This window comes from Camelus dromedarius, chromosome 27, assembly GCF_036321535.1.
Source record: "Camelus dromedarius isolate mCamDro1 chromosome 27, mCamDro1.pat, whole genome shotgun sequence".
In the NCBI taxonomy this organism is placed as follows: Eukaryota; Metazoa; Chordata; class Mammalia; order Artiodactyla; family Camelidae; genus Camelus; species Camelus dromedarius.
This window is the reverse complement of record NC_087462.1, coordinates 14,578,178-14,600,043: the sequence shown is the minus strand read 5'-3', so window position 1 is coordinate 14,600,043 and position 21,866 is coordinate 14,578,178. Positions and strand designations below refer to the sequence as shown.

General features: G+C 38.2%; 1 long non-coding RNA gene across 1 annotated transcript in view; it reads right to left on the bottom strand.

Moving 5' to 3' along the window:
- LOC116148444 (uncharacterized) overlaps positions 1-21,256 on the bottom strand; it is a 1,308,953-nt gene extending 1,287,697 nt beyond the window's left edge. Inside the window, exon 1 of the long non-coding RNA XR_004131959.2 lies at positions 21,088-21,256. This is a non-coding gene — a long non-coding RNA (uncharacterized LOC116148444). The remainder of the gene's footprint in view (positions 1-21,087) is intronic.
- Positions 21,257-21,866: the final 610 nt, after the last annotated feature.

The following is a 21,866-nucleotide window of genomic DNA, read 5'->3' as shown; positions in this document are numbered from 1 at the left end:
AACAGTCTCATAAAGAGAAAAACAACTGTTTAAATTTAATACAGGGTTGTGAAGGGATATAGTGAGCTAATTAAATTAGGCTACAGGGACTCTTAGGGGACACCTTAGTTAGGGTTTGTGAGGTTCGGGTGAGAATTCCCTAAAGAAGTGGTGCTAAAGCTGAGAGCTGTAGAAATAGGAGGAAGCCAAGAAAGCAGGGCTATTTATCTTCTACCTTCTGCTACATCCCCCACCCTTCACTGATTATTCTGGCTGGGAGACCTTTTCTCTACCTGATGTTCAACCATCCTCCTGGGTGACTTCATGCAAAGGTCAAGCAACAGCCAAACTTCAATTCCACCATCCCCTCAACACTAGTGACCTTGGTCTACCTCCTCTATTGAAACACACGGACATACCAATGACAAACTTCCTATTCAGACAAAAACGTATTTCTCAGTATTTATCTTCTTGAACTCTCTGGATATTTAACTACATTGTATTTCATTTTCCTTCTTTGTCAATTTGTGTTTTTGTATTCTTCTCTACCATTTGATTTCTTCATCTTGGACTCTTTTCCCTGCCCCACCCCCTTCTGCTCTCTCATTTCTTAACTTAGCCCTTAAATGTTGTTAACCTTCAGGAATCTACTTCTTTCTCTTTTCCCCCCTACATACTCTCCAGGGAGAGGCTTTAAGACATAACGATCTACATGCTGACGATTCTCAAATATCTATCTATTTCTAGCTGAGATTTCTCCTTGAGTTCTAGACCTGTGTTTGTTTAAGTTGCTTGGGTATCTTTCTAGAACACAGCATTTGTGCCTCAAGTGAAATTTATCCAACCTTAAGATCTTCCTCCCTCCTCAAACTTTATCAGAGCTAGTTTTACATATTCAGTTGTTCCCTACTTTTGAAAATAGTATCACTATTGACCTTGTATTTCAACTCAGAACACTAGATAATGATCCTCTCTCTTCCTTTCACTCCACCACCTACAAAGCATTAACCATCACATTGCTCTAGATTTCACCTGTTCAGTATATCTAGAAGCTGGCTACTTCTCACCAATCCTATTACAATTCTCAAAGTTTGAGTGACTGCCACTTCTTGTTAGTACTATGTCATTCCATTTGTGATTAATTGACTTTCATTCCCACTTACTATTTGCCTTTCTTGCAAGATAATTACAGTCATCACAACATTAACCTCAGCTTTGATCAGGTGGCTAGATTTAGTTAATGAAATGAGAATTGATACATGTGACTTCAGATTAGAAACTAGCCATCACACGATTCAGCCACTGTTTTATTGTAAGGTAAATACAGACACCAAAAACACATAAAACAGAAGTATGTGAATAAGGCAAAACCTCTGGTAACCACACCCAGACGGAGAAATACAACTAGACCAGGAACCTCAGAAACCCCATCCCAATCACAGCCTCCCTTCTCTCTTCCTCCAAAAGTAACCACTACACTTAATTTTATATTTTATACTATAAGTAACCAATTCCTTTTGTTTCTTTGTGGCTTTGACATCCAAGTTTCCACCTCAAGACAGTCTAACTTAATTTTGCATGACTTTTTAACTTGGTATCTGTTCTAATTATCTTTTAATCTAATAAGTTTTAATTAGATTAAAACTTATTTAATTTAATTTAACTTTTAATGAATAAGTTTCTATTCAATCTATTTCTTTTCCTCAGTTTGTTGTTGTTGTTGTTATTGCTGTTGTTGTTGTTGTTGTTGTTGTTGTTGTTGAAGGACCTACATCAATTGACATCTTAAGTTTCAGGTTGTAAATCCTGTTCATCTTCTATTCATGGTGCAATTTGACCTTCTTCTTTGTCCTTCAAGTTGGCAACTGGATCCACGGGCTTGATGAGGCTCAGGGTGGACTACTCCGGTACAATTATGTATGACATGCTCTTCCATCAAGAGGCATCTCTCTCTCATTCATATTCTTTCTCTCTCAATCTCTCCGCCTCCCTCCTTTCCGTCTCTCTTGGCAAAGTCAGGAGACTGATTCTCAGTGCCTCATTGAGTTGAAAAATGGGGATATTCTAATTCTCCTTTTTATTTTAGTGCTGAAATAATTTTACCAGGTGATACTTCTCTTTTAATACTATTTGATTCCTAGTCATGTCATTCATATAGGAAAAACAGGATAAATAAATGTTTAATTTGTGCCTTTTATATATTCAGCTTTCAAAATAATCAGAGTTCTCTGCTATCCTCTGAAGATGACCAATTTAAGAGCTCTCTTTATATATTATAAACCCACAGATTTAAACTTATTTGATAGATAGATTTGCATCCATTGTAATTTTTATCCTCTTCGAAGCTAAGATTGTCCTATCATTGGCCAGTGGGAACCTCTTTAAATTGGCTCGTGAGTTTTTCTAAACAAACTTGGAATTTTTGGTAGATTCCTTGCTACCTGGTATGGAAGATATTTCAGGCTCATCTTTTGTATTTCCTGTCCAAGACCTGGAATAAGCTGTTTCTCTAAAAATGCCTGGTCCCTTCCAATGGAAAATAGTATTTTAAGACAACAATCTTGGCACTAAGAATGCTTATAGTTACTAGATGGATCGTTGTTTTTAAACCTTCTCAGGGTACAAAGCTAGAAAATGTGTACACATATACACGATGAAATATCTTGAGAGTTCATGTTTATATGTCCAATTTAAATTCAGGAATACAACGTTTTAATTTAACACTTCTATACTATATTAGTATCTCCTTTCTTCTACACTGAGGGTTAGGTTCTCAAGAATATAGGATATGACAGAATTAGAACAGATCATAATTATTTATTTGCTTTGTCATACACATCACATACAATAGTGTCAGAATTGTAATGCTAAAACTACCACTGCTAATTATTCTATTTAAAAAGAACGAAGAAAACACATTTTCTGCGTGTTTTTCCTATTATAACCTTTTTTTTATTATAGTATTTCCACATTGTCATTTATAAAGCCATTATATATTATAATCTTACCCTTTTAATCTTGGCTTAATCTTAAATGATTACATTTAATCTTAAAATTACAGTTGTATGTGTAATGCTTTCTTATCAGCCTTTAAGTTAATGTTTCCTTAATCATTATGACGATCTGAAGTAGTTTGTTTTTAGAGTTACTGTGGGCTTTTATTGAAATAAATCAACAAAAATCAAATTTTTACTAGCCCTCTTTTCTGAACTTTATAAACTCAGCAGAGACTCTGGTCAATATATGTTTACATACAACATTACACAATCCAACAGAAATAGAACTCTACTTGTACATTTGCCAATGAACAGAAAGCAAGATTTCCCTCTCTACAAATGTTTCCAGAATTTTTAGTTCCCACTGTTCACTTTTCAGTGGAATTGCTCCCTTGTGTCTGGGGACACTGGAATTCCCTCCCAAATTTACTGAATCAAAAAAATTAAAACTTCAAGTTTTAGTTTTGTTCCAAAATGGGGACCAGTGACTTTGTTGTCTCTAGGCACCGTGGCCCCACAGTGTGGTATATATTCACCGCATTTTCTTTATCTACTCATCTGTCAGTGGACACTTAGGTTCTTTCCACGTCTTGGCTACTGTAAATACTGCTGCAAGGACCATGACAGTGCAGATATCTCTTTGATATAGTGATTTCATTGCCTTCACATACATACTCGGACCTGGGATGCTGGATCAGATGGTGATTCTATTGTTTATTTTTTGAGGAATTGCCACAGTATTTTCCGATTTACATTCACACCAACAGTGTACAAGGGTTCCCTTTTTTTCCAAATCCTTGCCAGCACCTGTTATCTTGTATTTTTTAGGATAGCCATTCCAACGGGTGGAGATGATATCTCACTGTGGTTTTGATTTGCATTTCCCTCATGAATAATATCTTTCGATATACTTGTTGGCCATGGAATATCTTCTTTGGAAGAATGTCTATTCAGTTCCTTTTCCCATTTTTAAAAATTGGATTATTTGGTTTTTTGCTAGAGTTGTATGAGCCCCTCATATATTTTTGATATTAACTCTTCAGCAAATTTGTGGTTTGCAAATATTTTCTCTCATTCCGTAGGTTGCCCTCTCATTTTGTTGATTGTTTCTTTTTCTGAGCAGAAGATTTTCAGTTTGATGTAGCTCCCACTTGGTTATTTTTGCTTTTGTTGTTTGTGCTTTGGTGTCATATCCATAAGATCATTGTGGAGATCTATGTCAAAGAATATTTCTCCTATGTGTTCCTTTTGAATGTGCTGTTAAATATGGCTTGCTAATTTTTTGTTGAGAAATTTGCATCTATATTCAGTAGGGATACCGGCCTGTAGTTTTCTTATCTTGTAGTGTTCTTGTCTAGCTTTGGTATCAGGGTAATGTTGACCTCATAAAATAAATGTGAAAGTGTCTTCTCCTCTTCAATTTTAAGGAAGAAATTGAAAAGGATTGGTGTAATTCATCTTTTTAAAAAATTATATATTCTTACTAGTAACAATATGAACTCATGATTCAGCCATTGCCAGAAAAGAAATCTATCTTGACCAATTTATGTATCTCTGTTAAAGCTATTATTAACAATAAATAACATTTGTATATAATGCTGTTGCTTATAAACATCTGCCTGTTAGTGCCAGTCTAGGCATTTCTTTTGACTACCCATGTGCTTTTCAATTTCACCAATATGAATCTGAAAATCTGCTGAAATGTTATCCTATAAAATATTATCACTAGTACAGTTCTATTCAGTGTAGATAAAATAAACACTATGTACAAATGATGATCACCTTTAAAATATGTGGAAAAATAGATGACTTTAAGGTATATCTATATTAATAATCTTCTTTGCACCAAATACTCTGCTTGTAGCTAATGATATAAAAGTGATTAAATTATGATCTAGCACTAGAAGTATTTACAGGCTGATTTTTTTTCCTTTCTTTTTCAGTTCTAACCCATTTTTTTTTTTTAACCTAGGCCGGTGCTAAGTTTATATAATGCCAATAATTTAGTTCAGAAATTTCATAAATTTCACACAATAGTTCAATAGGCAATGGCTTTAAATTTTTATTTCTTTTATATGGCTACTTATACATTACTACAGGATTTGTTAACCAAAAAGTATGTTAATGAGAAATCTGTTTGTAGACACTGTGCTTTTAGATTGATTTCTCACTTTTAAACCTTCCCATATTCCAAGTTCAGAGTAGTATAATAACTTTACTATCCACATAACGCCAATCACTTGGAAAACGGCTTTCTTTTTGTGGGTGAGATACAACATTTCTCATGTGGATTTTCTCACCATACTTGAGATAGCAGTAATTTTATTTGCAAAATTAAATAAGAAAGCAAAACTCAAAATAAGAGAAGATGCAAATAGACATTTGATGTCTTTATAGGTTTTTAGCTTTTTAGTCAGAGATTTTGTATTTTACATATAGTAGGATATATTTGATCATCAATGCTATTAATAATGCACAGGTTGTTAGATTATGTCTTTTTGATGCATCCATACTGGGGAAACAAAGCTAATGTAGAAGTCGGGTGAAAAGAACACTTACCAGAGATAAATAAATGGCACTGGTATTCTACACAATGGTAATCAGTTGGAGCAAACCCCTACACAACTTTTGTGGTTCTAACATCGTTAGGAAAGCACACTGGAAATTTTTTAAGTAGATCTTAAATGACAACCAAGGTTCTGTTTGTTTGTTTTTCTTGTTATTATTTTATTTTCAAAAGTTTTACTCAATTTATTTAAACTAAGACAACAAAAAACAAAACAACAGCAACAACAAAAAAACAAACAAACCAAAAAATCCCAAGAAACAGTTCACCAGTGGAACCACCTGGTCCTGGGTTTTGTTGGGATGTTCTGATTACTGAGTCAATCTCTTTACTCCTTATTGGTCTGTTGAGATTTTCTATTTCTTCACAATTCAGTCTTTGTAGGTTGTGGTTGCTGTAAGCCCCACCCTACTTCTGTTTCTATCTCATCTCCAGTGGTAAAGACTCCCAGGTTCCCCCAGTGAAATCTGTGGGGCAAGACACTGGTGGGTCTCCCAGGACGGTCCTTTCGAGGGAGCTGGATGTCCACCTTGGGCTTTCTTTTTCCCACTAGAGAAATTACAGGCATAAAGAGGCACTTTTGGTGCAGAGCCATCCCCACCTGGGGGCAGGGGGGCAATGCAGTCAGTGTAATTACTCCTTATTGTTTTTCTTTTTTTTTTTTCTCCCCACAGCCAGCTGCATCCTTCTGCTGGCCTCAGGGAGGGGGAGGGAGATAGAGAAGATAGATTAGGTTATAGTAAGGAAAGGTTAGCTAAGAGAAATAATGGAGACTTGATCTGAGTCACAGCACCAAAGATGTTACCTCAAAACGTAAAGACTCCAGTTCTTGTCTGACTTGAAAGATAAGATTTGCAGATGGGAGATGGTGCGCTGTGTAGTGAAAGATTTTAAAAGATTTATTTAAAAAAGAGAAAGTGCAACTCCAAGAGTGGGAGGCAGGCTGATCCAAGGAGGAAAAGCCTCCTCTTATCTTTCTAATGTGACTCTTCTCTGTCTCCGTGGTCCAGAAGGTGGTTCAGCCTTACTTCTGGGATGCAGAATTTTCACAGCAGTGTCTTCTCTATAAATAGTTGCTCATTTGCCTTCTTATGAAAGAGACTGTCAGAAACGACCTATGTCATCACTTTAATGACATTACCTGAGCAAGAACATCTTAATATGTGTATTGTTGTAGTGTCCATTTGAGATCATGTTTGTCTGTATTTTTTTTCCTATTGGCCACTGCCCTGGCCTATATGATTATGGTAGGAATGACAAATGTACGGACCTTGCTACCAAAGGTATTTCAATCAGCCAAATAGTTTAGGGTACCAACCTAGGCACAGAGATATGTTCATACATGATGCTGAGGACTCAACTGTGTTCCCCCCAAATTCGTTTATTGAAGTCTTAACTCCCAGTGGACTGTATTTGGAGACAGAGCCTTTAAGAAGGCAATTCGAGTTAAATGAGGTCATAAGGGGAGGTCCCTAATCCTACAGGACTGGTGTCCTCATAAGAAAAGGAAAAGACCCCAGAGCTCTCTAGCTCTCTCTGCGCACACACAGAGCAAAGGCCACACGAGCACACAGTGAGAAGGTGGCCGTGTGTAAACCAGGAAGAAAGGTCTCATCAGAAACTAAATCTACTGATGCCCTGATTTGGCGTTCAAGCCTCCAGAGCTGTGAGAAAAATAAGTCCTGTCATCTGAGCCATCTCACCCACAGTATTCTGTTATGGAAGCCAAACCGACGGATGCGCACAGGCAGGTGTCAGAGTACACGGATCATGTTATTCTATATTAGAGCACATGGAAATAGAGGGAGATAGGGCAATTCTCTTGTTCTGGGAGGATTACTAGCTCTAAGGACAAAATCTTGGAGCTTCTAGGAGTCACTATACTTGATAAGTACTGCAAAAAGCCTGCCGATACATGCATCAAAACTGAGTAATGGCAACACGGGGACTGGGGAGGGGAGAGGGAGGAGGGACAGAGAGACAGGGACAGAGAGCTGATGCCTCGTTTGAAATTCTAGATCCAGTGATGTCAGAAGCCAGTGATACTAACAGATGTCTTAGTTATGTGAAAGAATAAATTTCCCTTCCTTTTCTTTCCTTTCCTTTCCTTTCTTTTTTCCTTCCTTTGTTTCTTCTTTTGTTTTGTTTCATTAAGCTGATTTTAGATGAAATCCTGCCCCTTCTGATCAAGAGTCATGACTTGTATACAGTGATTTGGCTTCAGCCAGGTCGCCCTTACAGACTTTCAATAAGAGCAGGGAGTGAGGGCAGAAGGTGAGCTGAATTAGCTCACAAGAGTAAGAGAGGCAGACAGCTATTTAGGAAAGATGGGGCGAGTGGGCTTCCTTATTTACCTGATGTTTGCAATTACTGAAGTCAGCTGAGATACTGGTGAGGAAATAAAAGCAAAAGTTCTACTGGAATCAGACTTTGTCTCAATAAAAGACAATTTTTGGTAGTTCTCCAAATTTGGAAAGCACACATCAGAATTAAACTTCAAACCCACTTCTTTGGGCACCATTATCATTAAAGAAGGAAAGCTCCTTGGTCAGCATTTTTTATACAATTAATAACCCTCCATCCCATTCTACTCACCCTTCACTAAGGCTCCTAAATAACTGCTTTATTTGCATATTTATACAATGTCCACCTCATTATAGATATTCAATGCATCCTTATTAATAGCACTGATAACAAAAAAGGAGGAAAAATCATGATTTACAAATGGTAAAACAGATTTACAAAGACCTGTAGTAATTTCCTTTTAATTCTTTAAGTCAAAGAACACATTCTGAAGCAACCAATATGGTTTTTAAGCCTCTACAATAAACAAGCAATCATAAAATTCACAGGCAAATTGCTACTACTAGCTAACACTTAATGTGTGCTCACTACATGCCCCTCATGGTTTAAGAGCTTTAAATATTTTAACTCGTTCACTTCTCGCAATACCCGGATTCAGTATTCTCTGCATTTACAGAGGAAGACACTGAATTACAGAATGTCCAAGATCTCGCACAATACCACACAGCTGACATAACTAGAACTTTATTCTCAGCAGCCTGAAAATAAGTCATTTTACCCATTATGAGGCTTCCAAAAGATCATTAGTGTATTCCCTGTATTTTCCAGTTCAAGAAATGAAGACCAGGTGAGAACAAGAGACTAACCAAGTCCACGGCCAGGTAATGACAGGACTAGGGCAGAAAACTCCCAACCCCCAGATTCCCAGTTCTGAATTCTTCCTGTTGTGCCTATAATGAAGTTCCTCATACAGAAATATGTGTGGATTTCAACCTTCTGGGAATCTAAAATTTCTTATAATTTTGAAGTGGCTTTGTAGTGTTCAACTTGGCTAAACTGAACTACATTTTCCAAAATTCCTTTCTTGTATGTTTCTGTTTAGGGTGGGTCACGGGAGGCTCTTCTATGAGATGGTGAGGAGGGAAGTGAGAGGGTGCCCATTCTGTAGTTCATGTACAATGCCTTTGATCTGTGTCCTTACTTCCTTGGGGTGAGTCTATATCTGGGTCTGCATACCTCCTTGGGTCCTCCTTTAGCTTCTCTGACTCCCGGGCCACATACGTATGTTTAGCAACATCACAGAAAACTCTGGCTTCTGTAGAGCTCCCATGTGAAAAATGTCAGAGGCTATAAGAACTCTCACAGCCTTCTATTTGTTCTCATGAGGTCCCCGCTTATTCTTGAACTCTTTCCTATATCTCCCCATCCCCAATTGTCTTCCTAGCCTCTCCTGTCATTATACAATAGGTTCATGAACAGAGTGGCCATTACAATATGGGTGCAAGTTTTTCACAGGGTCAGCAATGGGTTTCCACTCACCCAGGCCAGTCCTGCTATAGCCACTGGTGAATGTCCCTTTTGCCAACAGCAGAAACCAACACTGTACCCCCATGACGGCATCATATCCTAAAAAAAATCAGTCAGCTACCTGGTGTCAGGTTGATTATATTGGACCTCTTCGAACATGGGAGGCACAGCACTTTGTTCTTGTTAGAAAAGACAGTAGTCTGGATGTGGATTCGCCCTCTCTGCTTGCAGCAAATCTCCCAAACTAACATCCACAGATTTACTAGATAGCTTACCCATACCGGTCTTACCATGTTCTCTAGCATGCAGAAGTAATTAGCTAATTGCTGGAATAACGGAATGGCTTTTTGGGGTCTTGGTGACAGCACCAGCTGGGTGGGGATCTCTTACAGAGCTAGAACACAATCCTCCAGGAAAAAAATGCATGCATGGAATCAGCCTCTGGTATATGATGTCATTTGTCTGATGACCAGGAATCAGGGGATAGAAATAAGACTGGCTCTTTCCAATATTGTGCCTAATATTCCACTACTAAAATGTTCACTTCCCAGCCATACAGCTTTAGGTTCTGCTGGTCTAGAGGTCTTCGATGCAAAGGAAGAATGCTTCCACATAAATAAAGCTCCCCCAACCAAAGATAAATGAAAATTTCAATCTCAAGAGAGTTAAGAATTCTCCCAGTTTTAAAGTAGTTTGGTTACCTATTGTTCAACTTGGCTAGTCTGAACTACATTTTCCAGAAATCCCTTTCCTCTATGTGTCTGGTTAGAGTGGATCACAAGGAACTCTTTCTTGGAGATTTACAGAAATGAAAACAAAGGTCAACCACTGTGCAGCTCACACGTGTTGCTGATCTGCAGACTGATCTCAGGAAACACAAAGTGACTCCTCTAAACCATAAATTGAGCCTGCCATCGGCCACTCTGGGACCCCTAAAGTAATCTAAGTCAATAGCCAAAGGAGACAGTTGCTGGACTGACTGGGACCACTGAGCTTGACCATCAGGAAGCTGGGGTGCCACCACACAGTGAGCATCAGGGGAGCACGTCTGTAATGCAGAAGATCGCTTAGGTACTTCTTGGTACTTCTGCGTTCTGTGATTAAAGTCGATGGAAAAATAAAATGACTCAATTAAGGCCAGCCTGATGAGGGCTCAGAACCTTCAGGAAGAAAGATGTGTGTCATAGGTCAGAAACTAATACCAGCTGAGATGATTCCTGAGGGAAAAGGGAGTAAGAAAATGAGTAGAAAAAGAAGCGGCTATAAATACCAGCTACGAGCACATGGTCAGTTGTAGAAAGGAGGACTGTGATAGTTAGGGATATTTAGTCATTATTTTGATATGACTCCTTTTGTATATCAGCCAGTTTTCTTTTCTTCCTCTCTCTCATCCCTTTATCAAATATACGATGCATTAACAGTAGTTAAATTTGTACGTCAATATTTAAATTACAAGCTATCCAACCTGAAGCATGAATTAAGAAAAGAACAAAAAGCATTCAAAGACCAAAAAAAAAAAAAAAAAAAAAAAGAACTTTTTTCCTCTTTGGAGGAAAAAGTGAGCTTATTTCCAGTTTTTAATTAGGATAGTTGTATCATGTTAGGTAGAAGTTTAACTTTGTCATTATCTTTATTTGGAGGCGAAGTGTGATTTAAGATGTTTATAGGTGACAAGTTAATAAGGAATGTAGTGTTAGGGCTCTACAACGTGTCCACTTGGCTGTGCTGAACTATATTTCCCAGGACCCCTTTCCCTGAACTACATTTCCCAGAAGCCCTCTGTACCCACAGGTTCCCCATCACATCTACAAATTCAACCAACCACAGATCAAAACTATTCATAAAGAATAAAAGAATTCCAAACAGTTCACAAAAGCAAAACTTGAATTTGGCATGTACCAGCAACTATTTACCTAGCGTTTGCATTGTATTAAGTGTTATAAGCAATCTAGAGATGAGCTAAAGTATACGGGAGAGTGTGAGTAAACCCACTCACAATGCAAATACTACACCGTTGTATATGCGTCTACAAATTATGGTATATGTCGGGGTCCAGGAACCAATCCCCTGCGATACTAAGGGACAAATGTACCTCCACTGAAGGAGAGCCAAGAAGGTTCTTGTAGGTGACTTAGGGGGTGGGACTAAAGCAGCAGTCATTTCGTATCTTGCACATATTATTTTTGGTATAATTCATCAACTTATCGGTAAGAGGCAGCAGGTGGGCCTACAACTGCTGCACCTTCCCTTGAATCTTCTTTTAACTTTTCTAATTCTTGGGCCAGGTGCTTGTGTTTAGCTCCATGAGAAAGGACCCCACCCTCTGCAGGGCTCCCATACCACCAGGGTCAGAGGCAACAAGAAGTGGTAAATATTTCAGTTCATCCTCCTGCGGCTCTAGCTTGTGCTTGTGGGTTTCAGGCAGTTTTTGATCCTCCCTACTCTGTACCCATCTTCCCTCCCAATTGGATCCCCTGTGGACTTCAAGTTCCAGCATTAGAAGCAAAGATCTCAACAGTGCAGAAATTGTTTTATCAACTCCCCAAATTTCGTATGGTCGCGTCCTTGTAATAAATATACATATTGATCTGTCTGTCTATCTATCTATCTATCTATCTATCTATCTATCTATCTATCTATCTCTATCTATCTATTATCTAACCATCCAACCATCTGTTTTTATTGATTCTGCTTCTCTGATTGAACTCTGATATGAATAGACTATAAGTAAATTGCAACAAAATTATTATTAGTAACGTTATTTTACAAACTGAGGAAACTGAGGCTCAGAATTCTTCATTTTCTTTCAAATCCCATAGCAAGTAAATGACAAGATACTTGAGATACAAGACATTTAATTCCGTATCTTGCTCATTTATGTTCCAAGTGCTGCATTGCTATTCTGAGTAAATAACTGAATTTATTTACTACTATTAAATTTATAAATTAAAGAGTATTATTCTAAGACAGAAATATAAGACTGCACAGAGTCTCAAGTTTATAGGTCTTCCATGTGTGTGTTTGGCAAATCTTAGTTGTTGGTGTTATGATTATCAATATTAATATTGTAATCTGACAGGTCTTGGCATGATTATCTCATAATTAGCTTTATGCATCTTGTCATGTCTATTCAGTAACACTGTAAACCCAGCACATCAGAGGACAACAAATTTGCAGCAGATCAGTTCTTTGGATTTAGACTGGCTGGGCTGAGCTACTTGCCAATCATATGTTCTCAACAAAATTAAGTTTTAAAAGCTTTGGCTCCCTCACCTGTAACCTGGGCATAATGGCATAACAGTAACAGTTACCTTATAGCGCTGTTGCTTGAGCTTCATTCTTAGAGCCAGGGGAAACCACTAAAGTGTTTTAAGGAGGAGAATTTCTATTTACCCTTTTAAAAGATTGTTCTGACTTCTGTGTAAAGAACGGAGAGCTGAGGCAAAAGTGGAGACGAGAAAAGTAATTTGCAGGTTGTAGCATGTTCAGTGAAAGAGTGTTGGTGTCTTTGACCAGGGTGGTGAATCAGTAGAGTGAGTGGCAGAATTTCCAGAACCTGGCTGTAAACGAAGAGTATGAGAAAGAAGTTAAGAAACATGCCCAGGCTTCTGGATTAAACAATGGGGGTAGATAAAGTTGCTATAAACTGAGAAAGTAAAGAATAGAGACAAAAAGAGCACACTTTGGCAGTGGTGATCGTGCTGGTGAGAGAGGTAACCAAAGGCAGACTTTCTCACTTCTCTTCTTCTGCTCCCTGAAGTATGCATTTCATTTTTAAATATAGATATTTTTATGAATAGCTATACTTCCCAACTCTGAGAGTCTAACAGAATACCCTAGTGAGTAGAATATTATGAGAGGGCCATTTTAATAAATGTTCAAATATTTTTAAAAAAGAACTCTTTTTAGCGGATATCTATCTTTAAGCAATTTTACAGACTTTGTTCTCTAATTTATTATTAATTTTTTAAGGATCTAAATGGAAATATTTTTGCAACAACCCAGTTCTGCTGTTTAAATAACACCACCACAAAAAGAGACAGCTACGATGCTTTTCTGTATGAAGGAACGATTCACACTCTTTGCTTTAAATTTCACCATTCTTCAGCCTCCAGTGCCATTGCTATTCGAATACTATTTAGGGTAACATTTTCCTCTCTCTTGGGTAATTTCTCACCACTTCAGCCACTCCTGCAAAATTTGCTCAATGTCCTAAAACATGCAAGTACTTGTATTACTCCTATACTTGTAAATAAAATGACTTTCTGCTGCCTATCAAAAAAAAAAATGTGTTAAGCTCCTTTATGTATTTCGGAAACAGCAAATGGTATGGTATGAAAAGACTATCGGAATTGGTGTAAAATCAGACTAACAATGAAGTCCAAAGACATTTCATTTTATATATTATCTGAGCCAAAAACTAGGAAATATACATGATTTGAGAAATAAAACAGTAAGCAAGACATCCTGAGGATGAAACATGAAATAACCATACTGTCTTTTAAAATCCAGATATAAGTTTATTTAGCACTTAGCATGTACTTTATCACAGCATTTAGCTCTTAAATATCTATAAGTTTATAGTCTTCTTGATGAGACTATGATCATCCAGATGCCAAGAACCATGATATTTAATTTTCCATACACTATTCCTGGACAAAATAGATGCTCAAGAAGCATGTGTTGACAAGATAAAGTGCCGAATGAGACCTGATAGCACTGGTTTTGTACATTCAATGTATAAATGCTGCTGACACGTCAGTAGCACGAAGCAGCTTGAAATTGTTAGATGATATTATTTGTCATTTGCTAAATGAAGCACCACCCTGGCCTAGAGTCTCTTGCACTGTTTTCTGCAGAGTGATGGAACACTTGGAGTTTGTCAGCCGGCATGGATAAATTTGTCATTGGGCATAACCCTTTCTGGGTCATTCAGGTGTAGGTTAAAAAGAAAAATGACTGCAATGCTGGTGAGAGGTACACACATTTGGCAACCCTCATGCTGAACTCAGTGTACTGAAGGCAAAGGCTGCAGGCAATAGCCTTGAGTCTGGGCTTCTAGGGAACGCTTTACCTCATTGCTCCTTGCTCCTGACCTGACATCCATCTTAAGAGATGAAGCAAGAGTTCACGTCCCCGGCTCCTTCAGACTTGGAATTATAGCCCAACTCCCAGTCAGGCTGTCAATTACTGCCAATTTACAGGGCTAAGGGAAAAGGCTTTATGGCCTCTTAGAAGCAGAGAAAGAAAAGAAAGAAAAAACTGTGGGGTGACTATGAGCTGAGGAGATGCTATCAATATGTATGTTTTGCTTTGCCATTAGTTAATTTTCTAGAGCTCTGCCTTGTAAAAATCTGCTATCACACTGACAGCTAAAGGAGAAATATTAAAGGCCATTCGGTGTTCACATACTAGTGAACTTTCTAGTAGACTGTAACTTTCCCCAAAATAAAGACTATAAACCAGTGAATCCCAAACTTTGGTGTCTGTTAGAATCATCTGGAGGGCTTGTTAAAATAACCCCAAGCTTCTGACTCAGGATGTCTGGGACGCCATTTGATAATTTGCGTTTTAAGCAGATACCCAGGTAAGGATTATGCTACCGGTCAGGGGATTACACTTTAGGAACCCCTGCTTTAAACATTACTGTAAACTTTAGTTTTAAGATCATTTTGCTTACCAGTTGATACAAACACTGCACCTGTACACCAACCTTAAAACAAACACACAGACAACGATGTGAAAGAGATACTGAGTCCGGTATACGGAGGGTGCGTTACAGGGACCGAATCCACAGGGCAGAATTGCCTGTTCAGTGTCCACGCAGATTTGAGAAGAAAATGAGGAGGAATACAATGATAGGCATGCCTGACATTAAAGAAAAGCTTATCCGTGCCTAATGCCATGGAGAATTTGTTTAAGAACAATTCACAGGCATGACAGTCTGACCCTGCGGTGAGCCGAGTTCATGAAGTCCTTAACTGTTGGCTGCGGACATGCAAACAAAGTACAGTAGGTGATAATACAGGCAAGATGTCACGTACATCTGTGGTGGTGACAAACCTCCCCCTCTCAGAGATAAAGGGCAGTGTTTGACCTAGCCTTTCCTCAAGTTTCTTTCTGATTCTTTCCTCTGTATCTGTCTTCCTCTTGGGGAAGCTAACCCAGTGGTATAGCTACAGTCCATTTTGACAGGTAACCCGAATTGGAAAAACAATACGCTTAAGTGTTAGAAGAAGATACTATGATTGACATCAGTAGTTCTCAGCTGGGGAACTGTGGCCCCCTAGAGGACGCGTGGCAATGTCCGAAGACATTTCTGATCCTTGCAGCTGGGGAGGTGCTGCTGGCATCTAGCGCGTGGAGACCAAGGCTGCTGCTAAATGCTCTACGCTGTGTAAGACAGCTCCCCCTGCCCCCCGCTAACAAAGAATTGCCCAGTTCAGAGTGTCAACAGTGCCAAGACTGAGAAATCCCGATATATACTCAGGAAAAACAGGGACTGAAGAGAATCTATCTCTTCACATTCATTACCTTGACTGTGAAATATATACCTATATATAATTAGACCATAGTATAGAATCACAGAATCTCTGCAGGTGATTTGGTCACAGCCCAGTCCACCCTTATGACCTGGCATCTTGCAAACTTATGCATGAAATGAATATACTAGACTATTAAATTAAATTCCTATCTAACATAAGTTTAATTTTCTTATTTCTTTGTTTTATTCATTTGAGTAAGTACTCATTATTATCAAATATAAAAGACTCTAATTGTCTCTTATTATCGTCCCCTTGGTGGTGATACTGAGGGCCACTCTCCTGAGACAGCTGCCAGGACTGACAGCTAAAGAGCCACAAAAACAATCTCTCCAAATCTTACTCAAGCAATGCAAGTTGATATTTCTTTTGTAATACAGTTGACATATTAAAAAAATTATAAACACAAACCGCTCAAATGAAAGCATTTTGAATAGACTTCTCAACAGAGTTGTGTTTTTTTTTTTTTGCATGCTTCAGTGATAGTGATTCTTTTTATCAGTCAAAGTAAATCAATATTTATGTCATCCAAGAAATCTGACTAATGCTAGGAATTACTGAATAGGCAATTACATTTCAAATGCAAAATTTAACAAAATAATGGTATAATGCAGGAAGCAAATGAAGTAGCAATGCAGTAAAACCAAGAGCTTTTCAAAGAGCCTGCTGATTTGAAGCTTCTCCACAATCCGTTTTCAAACCTTCTTTTGATATTCATAAATTCAAATTAAATAATGGAATTGATGAAAGAAATAGAAGATGTCTTAAAGGTATCATCTTTCAACATAATATTCTTGGGGAGTTTATGACTACAAACAGGGTGGCAGCTTTAGCTACTTTAACAGTGAGCTTCAAGGAACAAGGCTGAAAAGTATGTTCATGAGGAAATATGTCACGTTCATTAAATGCTTAACATATCATAAGTGAAGAGTTATTTTTTTATAAACGCATATGTCTTTCTCCCCTGCTCCAAATTCTAATATGCATTTATTCATCTAAAATATCTCTTTCCTACTGTAGAAGAGGAAAAATAATATGATTCAGTAAAATCATTCTTCTTTGAATTTACACACTTAGCGATTATAATTGTCAACTTAGTTTGACAAATTATTCCTATAACATCCATCACAGGGCCTGAGAATCCAAAAGGAACAGATAAACTCCGCTGAGTCATATCACTCTACTTGTGATTTTGCTTATTTATAAATTTGACATCAACATATAGTTCTACACATTGATTTTTTTTCTAAAATCACATCATTTTTATTACCTGGAAGAAAACGTGCAATAAATTACACTTTATTTATGCATCCGTTTGATTGATAACAATTTTTGAATGCTTGCTTGCCTTCCTTCTTTCCTTCTTTAACTAGAGCACCTTTCAGGTACTTAAAGTGACCAAGTCCATGATTTTCCTATGACTTTCTCAGTTTTAGCACTGAAGTTCCATGTGAGTTTGAAAGAAGAAACTTATACAGAAGGCTATATAACCTTCCACTCCATCTAGTGATAATGTCAAGAGCTGTAATTCAATGGGTAGAACACAGAGAAAAGCATCGTATATATGTACGTTTCCAAAGCAAAAGCAATTCCAAATACATTGATCCAAATAAACCTGAAGCTTAGTTCTGTGAAATCTTTGGACACAAATCTTCTCGAACCTTTGGTTCTGAGTATCAAGAAAGCGATGCAGGAATTACAGTTGACCCAAGCCACGCACTGGGAGCCTGCAGTCCCAGTTTATTTATTCTGTTCAATATCCTCGGTATTTATTTATGTTTTCTCTGGTCTCCAAACCTTCAGTTTTCAGTAAGAAAATTGTCACAACTAGGTTTTTGTATTCTACCCAGAGAGTCTACGTCCTACTGATTCTAGGTTTACTCTCCTCCTACATCTTAACCTTCCTCCTACTCGACACGCCTAAAATCACCGTGAATTCACTGGAAAATACAGAGGCACGATAAATGGCAGAGTTGGTAATGGAACAGCTGAGCATTCATTACAAAGTCAGATGAGTTCTTTGTCATTTACGAAGACAGGAGAGACTGGCATTAAAATACGGTTCATTAAAAGTGAATTTTAGCCCAGCCATTTACAGAGCCAAAACATCTGGAGATGATTCTAATTTATACTGGAGTGCCTTCAAAAACATTTGAACTCCTAACTAAACACAAGGGAATTGGTAAGTAGAAGGCTTTGGGTTTTGTGCTGAAGTGACATATCTATTTATTTCTCAGAACACTGCCATACATCAGCCTAAGTACCCTTCAACACAAACTCAGTTATGCTTTTTAAAAGTGTTACTTTCTCCTCACCCTTCAATTTTTACCTTACCATTTTTGCCGGAATACATGTTGACAAATAATTCAGGGAAGTAAGTGGTTAAGCAAGCTGAACTCATCCCTCCCTCCACCCCCACGTACAGATTACTCATCCTTATCTAAATAAAAGACAGAGGATGAGAGCTAAGTCAATGGACGAGGTGCAGAGGAACAAATTAATCCAGAGCAACAGACAGCCCAGCAGAACTGTCCCTGCTTGTTGTGCAAAACTGACCTATCTCAGGAGCTGTCACAAACAACACCCACGCTTTCCTCTCCAACCTATGAATTGAGACTATTTACATGATCCTTTACAACATCATTAGCCTTCACATTTTTTTTTTTTATTTCTCATAATATCTTCTTGGATAATTAAGCAGCAACTCTTTAACAAGTGAAAAAAAAATCTTACAGTCAGTTTAGGGGAATGTGTGAGTCAACAGTGAGTAAATATCAACTCATAGGAAAAAAAAATCACTTAGGCAAGGACACAAAGCTGTTTTATTCCAATTCCTATTGAGCAGTATTATATAACATTTTATTCTCCTAATGTCTCCTTTTTACCAGGAAACAAAAACAAACACAAAAACAGCACAACCATATCTTGCTGATAGTTTCTGTATCCAATTTCAAATTTTATTTTAATAGCAAAGACTTTCCTGGTCTTACCAGTCAAGATAAATTAAGGTTTTTCTCTGTTTTTCCTCACTGGGCTATTCAAATCTCTACTGACTAATTTCTATCTGTCTTGGATAAAAGCGTATGCCTCCCTTCCCGAAATGGCTTCCATATTTTCCAAGGGCAGAGACATTGCAACTTTAGTGTACTTCCCAAATACCAAGCCCAGTGCCTTCCCCAGGACAGGTGCTTAACGGACCTCTAAAATTAGGCAAAGTGTATCACCAGAGTTGGTCAAGGACGACCTTTGTTTAACATGCTATGTATAGTGTCATTTACATTACATTAGAAAAGGAAGTTTTAGTTGTGTATGTGTATTCCTCCACCAAATCTTTTGTTTAGAAACACAATGGAATCCGTCATAAGCTACTATCAAGTTTACTGCCTCGCCATTCATTTATTCACTTAACAAGTACCTGTTGCTAAGCATGCATTAAAATAACAAGCATTATATGCCTTACTTGCACTGTGGGTCATGAACACAACAGGGAGCAGAACCCAGATTTCAATCCAGGTCTGTCTGAAGCTTGGTCTCTTTCATCTCTGTCCCCTTTTGTCTCTCCAAACTTCGGGCTGGATCCAGTATGTTAAACTATGCACTGAGTCAGACTAGTTTGTTACATATTTTGTTAGTGACAGCTGTCATCTATATCCATATTGTTCTTATTTCTCCTCTTCTTCTGTTTCAAATTCTCCCCTATGTAACTCCTTTCCAATGCTTAAGAATAACACATAATCTGTTTATAAAATATTCATAAACATAGTGATTGATACTACATTTTATTTGTATCTATATTCAGAGCTGATAGCCATCCAGTGCATGCTGATATGAACAGACTGCTTGTTGCACTCTTGCTGTCCAGGGTGGGTGCCATACCGTTTTCTGTGTCACCCCCCCCCCACCCCACCCCCATCTCATCCAGAGCCTCATGATCATGGTGTCCAAGGGGAACCAAGACTCATGTTAACTTCCTGCTGCCAGTGTGGCCGTCAAGGGGCCAGTTACCAACCCGTGGGGCAGACAGGAGATTTATTAAGTCATAAATCACACAGTACACATTTTTACTTTTACTTCCAAAGCACTTCCTTTTCAACTGGTAAACACACCTAGTGTTCTTCTAGGGAACTCCACCTTTGACACTAGGTGAAATCTTGGTAGGACGACACCCAAAGTGTTCTGTCAGTTTCCCCTGTACCCTCTCAATGGGTGGGCATGCTGTTCAAACAGAACCAATCTAATTGTCATTCGTAGAAATTCAAATCTTGGGCAAAGAAACAAGACAGTCTAAAAATAACTGAATGAATAATTAAGAAACTAAACCGTTTGTCTTACTGGCACCACCCTGACAAAACTCTATCTTAGTTTCCATCACATGCATTCTCACGTGCAGCTGTGTGTGTGCTTCCCGAGGGTGGTGCTCCTTACTCCACACCCCCAGGCATTCCACCAATCGTGTCAGTGTTGCCAGTTGATTGCGTTTTCCAAAAATACATGTTGAAGTCCTAACTCACAGTACCTGTGGATGTGATCTTATTTGGAGATAAGATCTTTGTAGATGCAACTGAATTAAGATCAGGTCGTTGGAGTGGGCCCTAATCTAACCTAACTAGTGTCCTCATAAGAAGAGGAGACACAGAGACAAACACACAGGCAATAGGTCACATGATGACAGAGGCAACAACTGGAGTAATGCGTCTATGAGCCAAGAACTGCCTAAAAACCAGAAGCTAAGGCATGCCAACACCTAGGTTTCAGATGTTCAGCCTCCAGAAATGTGAGGGAATAAATTCCTGCTGTCAAGCCACCCAGTTTCTGGTACTTTGTTATGTCAGCCCTAGAAAACTAAAATGGCCAGTTACTCCAAATTCATGAAGAAAAAAATAAAAGAGCTTTAAATTTATCTTAGAGAACCTTACAGCTGTACTTGCTGAAACTTAATTTTATTCACAAAATATTTGGATGACCGTATATACAAGGATCTGAGGTCTCTCTTCCAGCCTAGTCATAGTAATCCTATTTTAAGCTGCCATTTATCGATCTAAAAAATCCACGCGATTCAGCTCTGACCAATGAATCACAAGGGGAATCTCCTAAGAGTCTTCTGGAAATGGATTTTCCTCCTAAGGAAAGAGACTGGCACCTAAGAAGAGGTGCATTTTCCCCACCTGCTTACCTTCTGCTGCAGAAACTGTCTTGTGGAGTATTGCAGATGTCTTGTAACCATGTGGTAAGACATCACCAACACACTGAGTATTTATCAGAAGTGGAATGACCTTGGGTACTTGTATAAACCATTGCATAAAGCCTGGAATCAGTAGACTCTGGATTTAGGTGAGCCTAAAACATACAAACAAACAAACAAACAAAAAATATTACATTAGCCATTTTCTGTTGTGTATTCTACTATCTCTAGTCAAAATCATCTTAACTATACAATAACATAATCTGGAAATTCCGGAAGTACTTCAATCCAGTACGTCAGCTGGTCAACAAGTACGGTGACAGTGATCAGACGTATGAAGGTAATCTCTGATTAGCGCAAAGACTCTGCGTTTGCTGTCTGGTGTTGGAGTATGCGATGTACTTACTACGACTACAAAGTAATTATGGTTACAGATGTTGGATCAGTCATGCTGGAATCCCTAACATATCTTGAAAACTGGATTCCCCTTTAGTCTATTTCAAATATTTTCAAGGTCCTTGGGACACAGACTTTGGGTATTTTTAGGTTTTATGTGGGGGAGAATAAGAGAGAGTAAAAACTGGGACAGGGAAATAAGGAGAGAGTGACAAAAGTAAATGAACATCCCTCACGTAATGCAAACTTGGGGCAGATCAAGAGTTTAAATTTGTATTACTGAAATCTGGATATGGAGGCCTGAATCATAGCAGAGCTGCACACTAAAAATTTTGTTTTGGTAAAGAAGTCTTTTGTGCAGATTTAAAGACATT